The sequence below is a fragment of the Chrysemys picta genome, chromosome 9 (genome assembly GCF_011386835.1).
Source record: "Chrysemys picta bellii isolate R12L10 chromosome 9, ASM1138683v2, whole genome shotgun sequence".
In the NCBI taxonomy this organism is placed as follows: Eukaryota; Metazoa; Chordata; order Testudines; family Emydidae; genus Chrysemys; species Chrysemys picta.
In genome coordinates, this window is record NC_088799.1 from 18659117 (window position 1) to 18676898 (window position 17782).

The following is a 17782-nucleotide window of genomic DNA, read 5'->3' on the forward strand; positions in this document are numbered from 1 at the left end:
TGGGCAGTAGCCAAGACTGAGGTGAAATGGGGATAGTGGGTGGGGTGGGTTCCCCTGGGAGGGGGAGACCCAGAACTGTGGGGATACTGCTGGGGGGCAGCACCGAGTTAAAGGGGCACTGGGGTCCTAGGAGGGACATGGGGGCCAGCAGTGGTGGTGAGACACTGGCCTGAAAAGGGCACTCCAAGGCTGACAGAGCTAATTTCTGAGACGACCAGCAGGAGGTGCCGCAGGGGTGAGTCTGCACATTGTTACAGTCAGAACAAGCCCCCTCAGTCTTATGGTGCCTTACTAGGCCAAAATCTTGCTCACCCTTTCCTAAGGACTGGGGCCCTCTTGGACCAGAGCTCCTGTCTTGCTGGATCAGAAAGAAGGCCCTGAGTCAATGTAAACTTAAGCTATTTAACCAAAAATCCTTTTTTTATTTGTTGGTCCCTGGAGAACCTAGTCAGAATCAGTATATGCAAGCCTTTCTCCAGGTGGTGGTAGCTCTTTGGAGGTGTTACAACTTGAGTTAATTTGCCTAGCTTCCCCTCTCTGTTCTTAGTTCCTGGAGGGGTATGGTAGCCCTACCCCCATGGAATTACATACCAATAGTACAAGGACATTTGCATTGTTAATACAATTAACTCCTAAAATATTTAAACTTAATTCAATAGGATGTTGCAGGATATTTTCTTATCTGTCACAGTGGTTATGGCTAAAATCTCACTTACAGATATGGTCCTCTTCAGCACTGCTTACCTGTCTGTCTCACAGTGACCTTGCAGTTCTGTTCTTGTCCTGTATTTAATACCGCAATTATCCATTAGCTGGCCTCTCTTTCTGCTCTATGTCAAAATTGCAATATTTCAGAACAGCACATCAAACAGTCTCTTAAGTGACTTTCCTCAGTTGAAGCTATTTATGGGCTTGTCTGTGAAGCTTATTCACACAATGAAGTTCTGTTATTTTTTCTGCATCATGTCACACACTGGCAGAAAAATTATGGACCTGGTAAGAACCATATGGGATTCTACTGAAGTCATAAAAAGGAATGTCAAAATAGCTTTAATTGTTGTATTTCTTACATCATTTTCTTCAGCTACTGCTAATATAATAAAAAATACCTTGCACTTTATGTGCAGTTCTCAGCACACTTTACCAATATTCATTAAGCCCCATGACACCACTGTGAAATTCATCCTGCTGTGGAGAGCGCTCACAAGGAATTATGTACTGTTTTCTCTTCCCCTGAGAATAGGGAAGTCTCATAGGAGGCCTCTGTCTCCCATCCACACTGGCCCCAAATATGTGAGCATGGAAGCAATGATTGATGGGTGGCCAAAGACATTAGTGTCCCAAAAACCCACACAAGAAATGCAGAGGGACTGCAGCCACCATTCCAACCCAGGGGCTAGAACAGCAACCACAGAGGGACTGTGTTCCAATACTGCAACCTGGAAGAGGCTTGTGCATGGTAATGGCCATACCCCAACCCTCACAGACAAGACTGGTTGGAAAATTTCAGTCCATGACTGAATGAAAATGTTTGGCTTACTTCAAAAAACTTTAGATTTTTTTTCTTAGAAATCTGAAAATTCAAAAACTGACACATTTTCAGCTGAAAAACAAAATAATTTTGGTTTGGGGGGATTTTTTTTTAATTCAAAATTTCCTACAGACACCCCCTCTCCCTACCCCAGTTTTCTCACTAGCTTTAATCTCAGAGTTTTCTGCAAAAAGTCTAATTATTCAGTCTGGGGGCGGGACTGCGGGGGAGACTGATATGTCAGATTCACTCAGCAGGACAGTGCTAGACACAAGAATTGAGTGTAGGCGTTCTGAAATCCAGTCCAGTGCTATAAAGCAGGGGGAAAATCTAGGAAATGGAGCAAAAAGACATCCATGCCAAATAAAGCAATCACATGATGTTCATCTGAGAATAACTTTAGAGGGGGAAAACCACAATTCTGGAGCTGGAAAGAAGATTGAAAATTAATGAAAAAGAGTTTGCAATATGGACACCAATGATAAAGTAACACAAACCACAACAGTTCACAGCAAAGAGAGAAAGTAACAAGCAAACACAAAAAGTATGGGACAGCTATTGGAATCTTCTACCACAGCTTGATAAAGAGAGAGTCATACTACATTGCTTAAAAAATAAATAAATAGGCTTATCTCTCTGGTCACATGTTAAGCCCATACCTAATTTACCTAGTTCCTTGCCCTGATGTTCATCTGTTGTTTTTTTTTTATGCCAGGTCAAACAGAAATTGCTGATATTAGCAGCTTGTAACTCTGGTCTGGAGAAAGCAGCTCTGATAAGTATTATGGAGAAATAGGCAGGAAAATCAGTGGGAGAGGTATGTGGGTTGTTGTTTTTTCCCTATAAAGTAGGGCTAAAAGCAGGGCTGGAGGTGTCAATCTAGAGTCAGGTGGGGGATGGCAGAAGAAGCAAGCATGCAGATGATTGTCTGTTGCTGGGTATGTGAAGTTTTAGCACTTAAGAAAGTGATGGTTACACCAAGAGCTAGAACCAGAGACCGTGTGGACAGGAGCTGGATAATCTGTCCCATACAGCTCAATGTACTTCCAATCGCCTTCCTTTTATGGCCTGATCAGGGCCGGCTCTAGAATTTTTGCCGCCCCAAGCAAAAACAATTTTGGCCGCCCCTCCCTGACCCCCGTTTTTTTCTTACCCCACCCCCGGCCCTGCCTCAACTCCGCCCCTTCCCCAAATCCCCAGCCCTGCCTCCTCCCCCAGGCTCTCAAGCCTAGGAGGGAGGGAGGAAGAGGGAGAAGCAGCGCATGCGCCGCGGCCACTCTGGGTCTCCTCCTCCCTCCCAGGCTCTCAAACCCGGGAGGGAGGGGGAGATCCCGAGCGGCCGCGGCGCGCGAATCAGCTGTTTCGGGCGCTGCGGCCGCTCGGGATCTCCCCCTCCCTCCCGGGTTTGAGAGCCTGGGAGGGAGGGCGAGCAGCGGCACGCGAGCGGCAGCAGTGGAGGTGAGTTAGGGCGGCCGGGGCACACCCCAAGCACCAGCTTGTTTTGCTGGTGCCTAGAGCCGGCCCTGGGCCTGATCCAAAGCCCATTGCAGGTCAAAGCCTCCCACTGACTTTAGTTAGGCCCCTTAGCCACTGATCACGCCACACTGGAGATAGTTTTGTAAAGTAGGCCAATTTACACTAAGGAAGTGAATGACAACAGGATCTAGATCCTGCTGTGAGAAATGCGAAGAGGACAGAGAAAACTGTCTAAATGGAAAGTTGGTGAGTCCCTCATTGTGGGGAATCCCCACGGAGCATAAAACTAATACAGATGCTCCACTCCTCCCTTTGTTGTCCCCTTTCTATGTCCCTCTCTCCCCAGCTTCTTCAGTTTGTGGGCAATTCCTAAAAATCAACAAAGAATTATAATAGTTACAGGTTGATCCAAGACAAATTAAAAAACAAAACAAAACAAAAAACCATAAAACTTCTGTGAAATGAAATATTTTATGGAACCTGACACTAAACATTTCATTTAGTTTTTAAGCCTTTCTTTACATTTTAAAAAACCATAAAATTAAAGGACATTTCTAAACAAAAACTTATTTTGAATAAAAAAAGTCAAACTGTTTCATTTCGAAAATGTCTAGGTTGAAAAATTTTGCCCAGCTCTAATGTTAATAACACTGTCAAATGTGATGCATGTTATAAACAAAAGAAACGGAGCAAACATTTTTGTCAGTTGATTTCTTGTTATACTATGTGAGTGTATCAGTTAGCAGTGCCGTTGTTATAGGCTATCGAAAGAGCACATCCTGAGCACTTGAGTTTTACAGCAACTAATATTATGGTGCTTCATATGCTGCACTAACATATTACTCTTCATTTATATTGGGGGTGGGGAGCTTGGTGGGGATTGGGTTTGTGTGTGTGATGAGGGTTGGCTGCTGCTAATCCATGGACATGGCTCATCAAGGCACAGCCTGGTGTCCTGGAGTTTTCACTATTACTAATTCGGTTATTAATTTCACATTCCTGACACTTTACTGCCTGCAGCTGAACACGCATAGAAAAGCCTCTCCTAAGCCCTCTGGAGACACATTGTTTGTTCCCACTCCTCTCTGTTTCCTTCCCTGCCTTTCCAGTAAATTAAAAAAGCTATGATCAGTTTTGTTCTATGAAACAGTATTGTTCAGACACACAAGGGATGCTTAGTACCAGGATGAGCAGGTTCAGGACTGAAGCGTACTGCAGACTAAAACATACTTTAGGTAACAGTGTTTATTAGCATGAAATAATGTGTGAAAACATAGAATCCTGTGTTAAAACATCCATTTGAACAATACCAATCACGTCATAGACTATTCACCTGCATGTATAACAGTGCTCCATGACAGCTTGATCATAGTTACCTTTTATGTATTTATTAGTCCAAGGGCTGGCAAATGAGGAAAACACTGGCAAAGGACTCTAACAAGTGACTTGTAGGTTGTGTTGATGAAGACAACCTGAATGATATTACAGACTCTAATGCCCTCTATCTGCAGTTGTAGATGTTCATTGGGAGACATAAAAAGCACTATGTCGTGATAGGAGAAATCACTATTCCCAAAAACAAGCTTATATTTCTGGCGTTAGAAGAAAATCAAATTAAAATGCCCTGCTAAGTGCGATCTCGGATGGATGGGTGTTTAGCTAAATCCTCAGCTGCTTTCGTAAGCTATTGTGGCCAAATAAGAGTCATGTGCTTCTGGTAATCAAGCACTTGCTTCCCAGCTCCTTATATGAGGTACTGGAAGGTATAGCTTGTGTCTCAGGTCCCCATATCTGGTCAACCTAGTCACTGGTTCTTGTACATTTTTGCACAAAACCCCTCCTTGCCTCTGTTACAAAAATAAACTGTTTGGACTCAGGACAGGTGCCTGTTGGGTACATTATAGCATTGAATCTTTACCTTTCCATAAATTATAAAAATAAGTTTCCAGCCTTCCTGGGTTGTAAAACTGTAGAAATTTACTGTGAAGGAATATTGCATTAATTCTTTAATGCGGATGAGTGTAAAACTCCATGCATCTGGCTTGACTCTGTGAGGTGATTCATGCCTTCAAATCACACTGACAATCCCCTGTTAGACCCACAACACACGGTGTTGTGTTGCCTTCAGTGGGAGTTGAAGGAGCTAAGCACTTCGCACTCTCAGATCTGATGAAAGGGGAACATTCCAGCTGATCAGAAATTGGAATTTCCATCCCAGGGGAAATTCTGATATTTCTGTATTTGTTTTTGTCCCAAATCATGCAAAAAATTATTTTGTTTCAAATGTCAGATCAAAGTGAAACATTTTGTTTTAATTTTCCCAACAGAAGATCAAAATATTTTGTCAAAACTGACACTTTCCCATTGAAAAATTCAACTTCAGCAAAAGCACATTTTCTCAGGGCAAAACATTTTGTGTGAAAAATATTGGCCAGATTTAGAAAACAAACCACTATTTTCTACATTATCATACAGTTCTTAGTAGATAAACTGTTTGCCTTGTAGTACAATTTAACATAATAACTGTTTAAAACCACATTCTACTCATGGTACTAAAACTTGCATTGCACTAAAGAATTCAACTGAAATGAGTCACTTTGCAATACTGGGCCCTTAAATAGTGAGCTGGATAGCATCAATCTGAGAAAATAGACTGATCTTCTTAGTCTTGCCTAAATCACCGTGTGGGAGTAAAGGAAAAGAAAGGGAAGGAAAACAGCAAAAAGAAAACAATATTTACAAAATACTTTTGTAAATATTTTTGGTTTTGTGTCGTAGATTTTCCCCCTTAAAACCAATGAACCCCTCTGCATTCCCGTCCATGCTAAAGTCAACCTATGTGTCAATTGTTCCACATCAAACTTCATGTCTGACTCATGGGTGCTACTGTTATATGGTGTGTAACAGAGAAACTGCTTTGCATTTGCTACACAAAACCTTGAAAAAAATCCAATTACTGACTTCATTTTTACATTATTCTTAAAGGGCAGGCACATTGTATCATCTGGGAAGTCTTCCAGTCCTATTTTTAGAAAAGTGAGATATTTCACGTGGCCTGCACTAGATAGTGTTCCACATAATGCACTTTTCCTGGACGTTTTGCATATTTGCTGTGTCCAGTTTGTGTTCAGGTGACCAAAACTATGAATGCATTATTCAAAATGAAGAGACTGTGATAATGATTTATACAATAGCAACATTTTTTTCATAGAATGTTTATTAACACAGCCTGTTGTAACAATTTATCCACTTTTTTGGCTCCCTTTGCAGATTGAGCAGGAATCTTCATTGAGTTGTGTATTATGTAGCTTATGTCTTTGTCCTGAGAGGTAATGACTAATACTGAATCCACTTGGGTCTGCATCAACTTATATCTGCCATAATTTTTTTTTCAGTTCCCTAGTTTTACTGAATCTTTTTAAGCTGCTTACATCAGGTTAAATTTACACTTGTGCAGAAAGTCGGCTCAAGTCATGTTCCTCACTTATTCCTTCAAAATAGGGCTTACATGGGTTTTAAATGACCCCTTCTACAGAGGGGTGTGACAGATATTGCAATCCCATTTTGTATTAAGTGTATGTCTCACGGTGGCCAGGGTTGTATGCAACTCTAGTGGGGGAGGTTTACCACAATTTCTCCAGGAACGAGAAACTGTGGGGGTGATTAAGGAGAATCACTAAGGTTGTAACCACCTCCAGAAAAGTGCTACCTCCTCATCCTGGGGAGGTTTGCACATATTGGTTCAAACTGGTTTCCCCAACAGACAGAGAAAGGGCTTTTGATATACAAAGGCTGGGTTTAAACTGACTTAGGGCCTTCTTTCTGATTCAGCAAATGGACAAGATTTTCTATCCAAGTGAGGGACCAACACTTGCAAATGGGATGGGGTGGATAGATTTTGGCCCCATGGCCCCATTAGACTGAAAGGTGATCTCTGGTAAGCCTTTAGGAACTTTTATTGTTTTGTATGTTTTCTCTGTAATGCTTTTACCTTAAGAATAAATGTGCTTGGTTAGAAAGAGCTGTGTAATAACTTGTAACTGTTGGCAATACACTATTCATAGCCCTCAGAGAGAAAGTAAAACACAGGCATTGGCCTTTAGAAAGATGGGCTTGCTAGGGATATCACAGTGTAAGGCAGGGACCTGTGCACCTTAAAACCCCCAGTCAGGAGGGAGAGGGTTGTAGGTCTCCACCCAAGAAAGGTGACATTTGGGAGCTGGAAACCTTAAGTTGGTGCCTTTTGTGGGATCACTGAGGTGCAGTTACCCTGAAACTGTGACAAAGGGTTAGTATCACCTAATATAATTCAACTGGATTTAATGGGGCTGATTTACACCAGCTGAGAATCTGACCCCACATTTTTTCTGGTTTTCAAGAAAAAAATAGAGTTTATTATCCAAGTTGTAGTGCTGCAGACTCATTTGAGAGATCTGAGAGAAAAGTTGTCTTTATTACTGCTGATAACCCACAAGTCAGAACAAAGAATTTACACTTGGAACTATTCTCTTGATGATGTGCAAGCCAGTGAAGGATTGAGCTCACTCTCCCAACGCTCTCTGGTGTCATTATAAGTCAAAGCAGAAAAAAATGGTGTGCTTTATGTAAGCAAACCTGAATTGAACTATAATAATGCAGAAGATCTGTTGAGTAAGTCAGTGCTACTTTTTTTGCCCATGTTTTAAAGTGACAAAGATCAGTCCCAGTTGCAAGTCCTAGGGCACTCCACTATTAACCTCTTTCCATGCTGAGAATTAACTATTTTTAATTATACTTCGTTTCCTCTATCTCTTAACCAGTTTTTAATCCATGGCAGAAATTTACCTTTTACCCCGTGGTTATCGAATTTCCATAATAGTCTCTTGTGAGGGACTTTATCACAAGGCTTTTATAAGTCTAAATAAATTATCTTCTCCAATTCTCCTTTATATACTATTGTGTTAACTTTTTTATATAATTTGAATGGGTTAGAGAGGAAAGATGTTTTTTTTTTCCTTTACTGAAAGTATTCTGGTTTATCCTCAACATATTGAGCTATAACACTCTCTTTAATAATTTTCTCAGCTAGACAAAAGTAAAATTCCATGGTTTATAATTCCTGTGTTCACACTTAGGAACTCTTCACACATGGTGTCCATAAACTAGGAATTGCTGTACAGTTAACTCATAGTGGAAAATTTGAGAACTTGCAACATCTAATTATCATCGGACAATCCGTTCTGAATGGCCAGATTCTCAGTTGGTGAAAATGGACGTATCTCTATTGAGTTTAATGGAGCTATGTTGACTTTCACCAGCTGAGAATCTGGCCCTTTTCCTCTGGAGTGCATTTGGGGCTATGTGTCAACCCTAGCACACACCATCCACAATGGCAGCAAGACACACAGACACATCTGAGTTCCAGCTTCTTAGGAGTGGAAGAAAGGATACTCTTTGTTCTTTTGCTTTTGGCAACAGGGTAACCAAATTACTTCCTCCTGTACTGGGGCCCTTTCAGCTTTTTGGGGGGGTTAAATGTCCTAGCAAGTCTGCAAACTTTGTTCTATCTTCTTTCCTCCATTACTGAGAGTGAAGGTAGAAGGACCCGTGTGGGATGCCTGATGTCTTGCCTGCTGTCAGCAGCAGTCAGATTGTAAGGGTACTATTGCATCAGGGAAGGTATCCTAAAAGGAAAGGGGGGGAATCTGGAAGATAACAAAAATGAGCCAAATGTTTACTAGGGGAGTTGCAACCTGCCAAAACAACCTCCTTAGGGCTACAGGAGGCTATTTTATCTGGATTTAGAGGCCAATTAACAAAGAATATTTTTTCAACATTATCCACTTTCAATGATCAAGGTTTGCCACCAAATCCTCACAACTGGTCTTCCTGGTGTCAATATATTTTAAAGTAGCACCACTAAAGGAAAAGGATGGCATCATCAAAGTATCCCCCTGTGAGCCAGGACCACTTCCATCGAGGCAATATTCTGCCTTTTCTGCTGAACTCTCAAACATTGCTCTTCTCTAATGGTTCAGTGTTCTGATGCAACATAACAGGGATCAATCCTGAGTCCCCACCATAGCCTCCTTTGCTCTATCACATTTCTGATGCTATTTTACCTTGTGGAACTGAGGCAGCTTAACGTAAGGCAGCTTATCTTGCCTAACTCTGTAAGTGTCTACACTACAAGATTGCTCCTGCCGATGTAAGTCGTCCACTACACCAATTTAATAACTCCACCTCAGCAAGGGGCGTAGCGCTTAGATTGATGGAGTTAGGTTAGGTCGATGCAGCGTCAATGTAGATGCTGGGTTGATTACATCAGACTATCCCAGCTGTCAGCCCCTGAGTTGCCTGCAGAACATTCAAAAGTTCAGTGGGATATATGTTTACTAAACATGTCACTATTCCTCCATTATCAAACTTCTTTTTAACCAGACATACTGAAGAACACACTGGATAGTGAAAAATTTGAGAACTTTCAACATCTGATTACCATCAGACTGGATCTTGAAGTGATCGGCACTCCAGCAGGTCCCCCTGGCTACTCCTGATGTTTCTTTCACTCTAGAAACCACACAGCAGGAAATCAGCCAGAGAGCCTGTAGGAAATTGCCACAAGGAACTGGAAGAAACAGATACACTTAAAAAGACTAACAAGTAGAGAAATAGCCTGGGGAGTGTCAGGAAAGTGAAAAAAAGACCACGCTAAAGAATTACTCTGAAAAAAGAGTGTGCTAGTAGTGTATGCCAGAAACACACTGCGGCAAAAGAGTGGTGTACAGCAAGCAGCAGTGCTCTAAAGTGTCATAACAAAGGGGCTCCTTTATTCTCACCCTTGAAAATACAAGTTTGGGTTTGGTTGGCTTGGTTGTTTGTTCCTCCTAATATACATATTGGAGATGATGTTTATACTCAGCCCTCAGTGTGCTTCAGATTTTGCATGTAGTATATGGCTTTAAAAAGCTGCAAAAGAGCTATTTCCAAAAGGGAAAAAATAAGTAAGGCAAAATGCCCTAATAGAGGTCAGCTTCAGCAATGAACTTAATGGATGGTTTACTGGAAACTGCACTAAATGTTACATCAATCTAAAGCTTGGCTTTGCAGTGTTTGCATCTTAAGCCCGTGCAGATGGATAATTTATTTTGTACCTGAATTTCATGGCCCAGAAACACTGCCAGTGGTTTACAAAACAAGCCAAAGCTCGCTGAGAAAAAATTGAGCAGTAAAACCAGGAAGAAAATGATTCTGGAAGACTTTTTTTGCTGGTTTTAAGGGTTTGAGGCTCCGCCCAGATGAATAATGTCCACAGGCTGAACATAGTAGCACAGATACATTGTAGTGTATATTGCATAAGGGCAACAGCACAACCTGGTGGTATATGATTGTTATGATACCTCAATCCAGATTCTACACAGGAAAATGCAGGACTTTCAAATGTCACACAAACTATCTAATTGCCTGCACAAGTTTTAAACTGTTTGTTTTTGTTTGTTTTTGTTTTATTAGCTCATTTGCAGAGTACACGTTTTACTCAGGTTTGCCTGATAAACAAAAAGGACCTGCAAATGCTGGGAGATTAAAGGGAGTTTTACAAACTAGATTGGACTACAGGGGTATCTGCAAAAAGACAGATTAATAGGTCTTTTCCATTTCTAATGTCTCTCATTCCAAAACCTGTAGGTGTAGCTGTGGCCAACTATTTCATGTGATTTTATGCTGGATACGTTTGGAGTTAAGCTTTGTTCCAAAATAATAGCCTGAGGTGGCTAGCTAAAAAAAAAAGCCTGAAATGAGTTACAGAATGCACTATGCAAAATAAGAACATGTATGAAGTGTTTGGGGGGAAAAAGTTTATCTTGCTTGCTTTTTCCATTATGATGAAGCTGAGCAAAGTATAATACATTTGCATACACTGAATATGCAAACACAAAAAAATAATATTTATTCTCTTTCTTCTGTTTCTTCAGGGTATGTGACATTGCTCAGAGTCTATCTTGTTAAGTGGCAGTGAAATGAAACAGGTAGGAAAGTGCTCAGACAGGATTTTCAAATAAAATTAATTATATGTTCTATTTTGCTTTGTACTGATGAATGGGCTGTGTTACTATTATGAATGCAGTTGGGCAAGTGATGTGGTATTTGAATGAAATTCCTGCCAACTATAGTTGTTTTCCAATAAAATATTTACTTAACATACGGTGGTGCAAACACTGCTCACCTTGCTCATATGAGTAGTCCCACTAAATCAATAGTCCTAATACACTGGTGGCACTACTCTCAGGAGTAAGCCAGTGGGGCCCCTGGTTTACATCCAAAACACAGGGAGTCCAATCTACCTCCCGCTGAAGTCAGTAGGAATACTCCCACTCATTTCAATGTGAGCTAGATTGGGACAGGAGAGAAAAGACTCTTAAGAGATGGTTATTAAAAATCGACTGAGAGAGAAACTCTACACACACTTAGAGTAAGTCACATGGATGGTGCCTACAGCTAAAAAGTAACATTGGTTGTTATACTGTATAAATCTTATAGGAAGGTCACTATAAATAAATGGTATAATTTATTTCTCACTTCTCAATCTTTCTGTGCTCTTAGGCACCTGACCTTTCAGCACTGAAGTCAATGGGAGCTTTGCTACTGACTTCAATGCATGAAGTAGACTCTACGGCCCTACTTCAGGAAAGCACTTAACCATGTGCGTGAGTCCTTCCATAGTCAGCAAAGCACTTAAGCTTTGACTTCAGAGGGACTTAAATATGCACTTAAATGTAAGCCTGTGCTTAAGTGCCTTTCTTGAATAGATCTGGTCTCCTGAACTGAGGAATTACAGGGGAAACATGTTAACACACAAGCTGTAGAAAATATTCTCTCTATCAGTGAAGCCAGGAAAAATCACATTTTGAGAAACTGCAAAAGATTATGGCAGATTTTGCTTCTTTTTTCCCCTGTTGATAGTATTATTGAGATAATTCTTTATTCTTTCTTGAGGGGCAGGGATGTAAAAGGCAAAATGTCCTAAAAATGGTAAAAATTTGCCATACTACAATTCATTACCTTTCTCCAAAATTTAGCCAAGGGCATGTAAGGTGATACCATTTCATCATACTCAATTCAAACACTTGGGAGAAATGTACAAAATTTTGCCCTTTGCACAAATATCATTAACAATTCAAGGAAAACCAGCTTCTTGCAAGTAAATATATGTGAAACCAAATGTGCTGTCTACAGTGCTTTCCCACACCTCTAGCCTCTTAGCATTTGTCAATAATACCAGAAAAATACCTTGGCATCAGCTGACTAAATGAGAATTATTGATGCATACATTGACTTTAGGTTTACCAAGATAACACTTAATATGTTTTATTTCTAACACATATTAAGTTATTATCCATCACTCTAGATAACACCAAATAGCTTTGAGGTTTTGTTTCCATCACACTGTAAGTGACAATGCTAATTATTAGTTTCGCAGTGTAAAACTGTGTCAAGTTACATCTGATGAGTCAATCAACATTTGCTAATGTAACTTTCTGCCAGTGTCTGAAGGAGTATGGACATCATTATCATTGACATGATCATTCCTCCACTCTGCTCCCCCTCCTACTTCCTGACACCACTTGGTATTGTTACATTATGCAAAATGAATTATGCTGCAACAATTTGACATACCATTTGGGGATGTCTGTCAATCTGGGCAAACAATGATAATTGACTTTTAGCATCAAACACCTACTCAGTGAATAAGAGTGAAACCAATTTTTGTGTTCTGAGAAGGAGGAACCTATCCTCCTTTGCTAGCTAAATTAAGTAAACAATCATAGATACTGTATTATTATAATGGTGCCAGTCATGCCATAACAGTTAGTACTGTGTAAGCATCTACCATACATTCAGAGGAATGCACTTTTTTTTCTCACAGGAATAACAATTATATCATACCAATTCAACTTGCTGTCTTATGTTTTCAGTCACATTTTGTTGTTGCAAGTTTTGAATCATATTATTTTGACCACTTTGTAGTTAAAGAAGAAAAAAATAAACAATGTTTTGACTCAGTTATGTCTGTGTAACTCTAATAATTAAGTTTAATTCCTAAATTAAAAAGAATGCAAGCGGTTTGCCAGGAATGTGAACTGGAATGTTCTGCTTGTTATATTTTTGGAAGGCTGGTAATACCAAGTTATTAACATTAGAAAAGGCTTCTGCATGGAAAGTAACAACTGTCCATTACATATTTAGCATGCATTGAATGTTATGGCACCTCAGTTATGACAATACACAATTTCCCTTTGATTTAATGAGTTTCTGAATATTCACTTAATGGCTTCATAATATACTGCTGCAAATATGGTTATAGCACTTTGACACTATACTTCTTAATGGCTCCTTCAGAGTCATTAGGGTTGGTATATCAATATCAGGGATCCAATGATTAAGGGTTGCCTAATAGCATGCATTGTCATGATATGGTGTATTGCATTAAATGTCTGCTAGTTAATAGCTCTATAGTATGCATTGACATGATATATTGTAACGGCTGTCCTGTGAAGAAGCTCTTAAAAGGCATCCTGTCAAAGAAAGACATGTTAATGATCCTATAGCATACATTGGCACAGTGCATCAGGAGAGCTTCAAAGCCCTACTTGTTAAGGGCTCCATAATACTTATTGACACAATATATAGTGTTGAATATCCATGTAATGACTCCATTTTATGCACTGGCGTGGTATTCTATATACTGTCAAAGATCTAGAGTAGAGTAGAGGTAACCCAAGCCATGATTTATTTCAGCACACTTTGAAAATGTTTCATTTAAACATTTTGACTATTTTGGATTTTTTTATCACACGAAATATGGCAAAATCAACACAAATTCATGAAATGTTTCAATGTTGCCAAATGTGCATTTTTTCCTCTCCAAAAAAAAGTTTCAGATGAAAAGTTTTGCTCAGCTGTACTCCCCATAAACTTTCACAAAGCCACCTCTTCGTCCTCCTTCTAATCCCTCCTTTACCACAATGCCTACATCAAAGCTGAGAATGGTTAGGCAGCTGGTGTACTGAGACTACTGCTGATCATGTGGACCAACATTGCCTCAGTGTTTCCTTGTTCTTCTCTGTCTGTCTGTCTCCACCTATTGTCTTTGTCTTATACTTGGACTGTAAACTCCTTGAGTCAGGGACCATCTTTTTATTCTGTTTTTGTACAACACCTAGCACAATGGGGTACTTGTCTATGACTGGGGCTCCAATGTGCTACCGCAATATAAATAATAATAGTCACAAGCAGAAATTATAGTTCTGCAATGGTTGAGCTTTTAGGGGGAGGGCATTTTTCTGTCAGTAAAAGTCAAGTTTCAAATTAAATGAGGTGATGTTGAAAGCAGTCTCCTGTCTCTGTGCTGGGGGTTTACTAAGCCCCATGTCACTGTAACCCCTGTCAAGTATCTGCGCTGGGGTCTGCACTGCATCCTCTAATCACAAGACCCTTCCAGCAAAGGTCACCACAGGTCCACCACGGGGCAAGTTTTATTAGAATATGTTGTCCGTTATCATGGTCATCAGGTGAGAGTACTAGTGGACATGGCCCATGGTGGCTTGTTTCAGTAAGTGCCTAGCTTAGGTAAAGCAGGTATAGGAAGTACTTATGCATTCTGTGACATCATGTCTCTGCCTGCAATTGGAAAGTGAAAAGCATAAAACTCTCTACTCAGCTGCTCACCACTCTCTTGGTTCCTCACTGGTATTTGGGATGAAAAAAATGATATCCAATATATTTTATTTGAAATCAAGATATAATAGTTCCCCTACATTATCAATACAATGGTTGGGTTCAAGAACAGCATATGGACGGGACCCGTCTCCTTCTTCTCTTCTGTGCAATAGCCCTTTCATAGTTACAAAATTCCACAGCACAGATAGAATCCTGTGATTTAAGAAGTCATGCTCAGAATTGGCTTAATGATAGCCAAGATAATTGAGGGATGACAGGGCCTTAGTCCACCATAGCCATAGCCATGTGGACATGGTAGGGAATGGGGTAGAACCCAGTTAGTTACTTACTCGTAAATCCTGTTGTTTGCTGTTCGGATGACAGTCTAACCCAGTAGACTGCAGTCAGGCCAACATCCCATTAGCTTAAATTTGGAGATTGCCTGGCTTTAGACAGTGCTATTTTCTATATAAGAGTTTCTTTTTCTTGTTTCCTTGTGAGGATCAGATGGACACATATAGGCGCTAGCAGTAGTAGATATCCCAGGGACTGGCCTGTTGAACAACCGGTTTATGGCCAGTCCCCAGACTGGAAACATGTTTTACTAATACTATGTGGTAGAATCTTATAACCCTACAATGTTGCCATGCATATTTTACCATGACAATAATGGTCAGCAAATTATGAGTTTTCAGATCGTACCTCACAAGTCATACTTTGTACAAAATTTATCATAATCCTTTAAAAGGGATGAACATGGGTACAGACCATCACAGGAACATATAAAGTTCTGCTTCTCCAAATGCAAGAAACCCAAAGGCAAAAGGTAGTTTCTTAGCTTACAAGCCCAAGGCTTCTTTTCAGCCGTCCCTTGACACAAAACCTCTCTCTACGTTTCTCTCAGGGTCATGTTGTTCTTAGGGCTTCTGCTTGGATTTCTTCCTCTGCTCTCATCTCTCTCAGTCGTTTGTGTTCTGCACGCATGCGCGCACACACATCCCGTTACCCAAAACAATACTCAGCAAAAGCATCCACCTACATAGTCCATAATTCCTGGGTTCACATAGCCCTTTTGTCTGAGCTTAGGGATTTTGATTAACTTGCCTACAGTTATGGTAAATGAAGGGTGGGTTCATACTCAAACAAGGTTTTAACTCAACCCACAGCAAGGTTTCACCCAGCTCATAACACTATGTTCCAGTTTTAATCACTGAACACAGCACCTTGGGGTAGCTGCCAGGCCCATATTAAGTAAATGTGATCTCTGCCTGTTTGGGTCTATATTTTCTACATATTTCTCCATATTTTATATGCTATTTACTTAGTAAGAACTTATTCAGGTATTGTTTATTGTTTTTCTTACTGTGTTGTTTTTCTTATACTTGTTCCTACTGGTATTGTTAACATTTACTGGTAAAATTATCTTCCTCACTCTAGTTTGTGTGCATTCAGGGGCTGCACTTGTACACTGGCTTTACTTTCAGCAGTGCCGAGAGCCGTCTGCTAAATACGAGAACCTCTCGGGCCTCATGCAAGGGAGGAGGAGGTGAGCAAGAGGCTGTGAGCACAAAGCAACTGCTGGTTTACATGGCTGAGTGCTAACCACTGTTAAATATTTTCTCATTGTGGAGGACAGTTTGGAAGTACAAGTGTCTCCAATCTGAATACAAACTCAGACTACATTTGCACTACTTTGTGGTCCATGTCAAAACCTTAGGTCACTTTCATCAGCTGGTGTCACAGATTTATGTGTGCAGATGAAAATTAGAAGCACTCTAATGTTCTCATTATCATTCAGTCCTTAACCATTCCTATTTCTGCAATGACACTAGGGAATATTCTTACCTCCACATTTTCAAAAGCCAAGTCCATACAGGATACACAAGGCTTGAGCTGCTGAAGTGCAAAGTGGGCAACAAATGGTGCAAAATGACTGCCTATTTGTCTTTGGCTGCAATGCAAGCCAGTTGCGGCAGCATTTGTGTAGTACAAACATACCTATGTGCAAATTATTGTACAAACGTTTCTCATTTGGCCCTTTGGTCTGGGGGCTCATTTTTCAGGCCATGCTCTCCCTACACCTCTTATTATTAATAAGTATTATGTATTACATAATGGCTCCTCCTGGGTGCTGCTTTTGGAAACTTTTACCAAGCACAATTCTCTGTGTCCCAAGTTTGATCTCCATTGACAGTGATCATTAGGAGCAAACACCACTATTGCCTGTTCAGATACAAAAACTCTTTTTTAATGTGTCGCATTAAAAATGCAACCCCCTATACTATATTTACAGAAGAGGGAATTAAAATAAGCAATGGTCTTGTGATTAAGGCTCTGGATTGGTACTCTGGAGATCTGGGTGTAAGTCAAGCTTCTTGAGTGACCTTGGGCAAGTCTCTTCATCTCTGTGCCTCAATTCTCCATCTGTAAAATGGAGATAATAGTACTACATTTCCCTAATCTTTGTCTGTCTCATTAATTTCTTCCAGGCAGAAACTGTCCTTACTGTGTGTTTGTAAAGAGCCCCATCCAATGGGGCCCAAGGATAAAAGTAAAGGAATGGGTGGAGAAATGCAGTGCCCCCCTTCATTGCTGTTAACAGAGGGAGAGTTACTATCTTCTCCCTGGCTAGGCAGTGCTCCTAGAGCTCCCCTTACTTCTTGGCTGATGCAATGAGAGCTGCCCCTCCTTTTTCAATCCATTTTAACCACTGATAACCCCCAATCACAGATGGGGTCTCTAGGCATTACCATAAAACAATATCAAGCAGCCGGTGATGCAGGGTAAAGAAATATTGAGCTAGGTGCCTGCATTCCATCCTTTAGGGGGTGCCTGCATTCCATCCTTAATTGTTATTCTTGTACCTGTGTACTGAGTGTATTTTGGAAAGGTGCCACCACCTTTCTGAGAATGCTACTTCTTAAAAGTAAATTAACTTGGGATTTTTAGAGTTAATTGACAGAAAAATGCAAACGGAGGGAGGGGGGGAAACATGTCCATAGCAATGTTTTTGCAGGCTTGTACAATTTCATCAGCACATGTCAAAGTGAGAGGAAGAAAAGAAAACTGTGTACCATT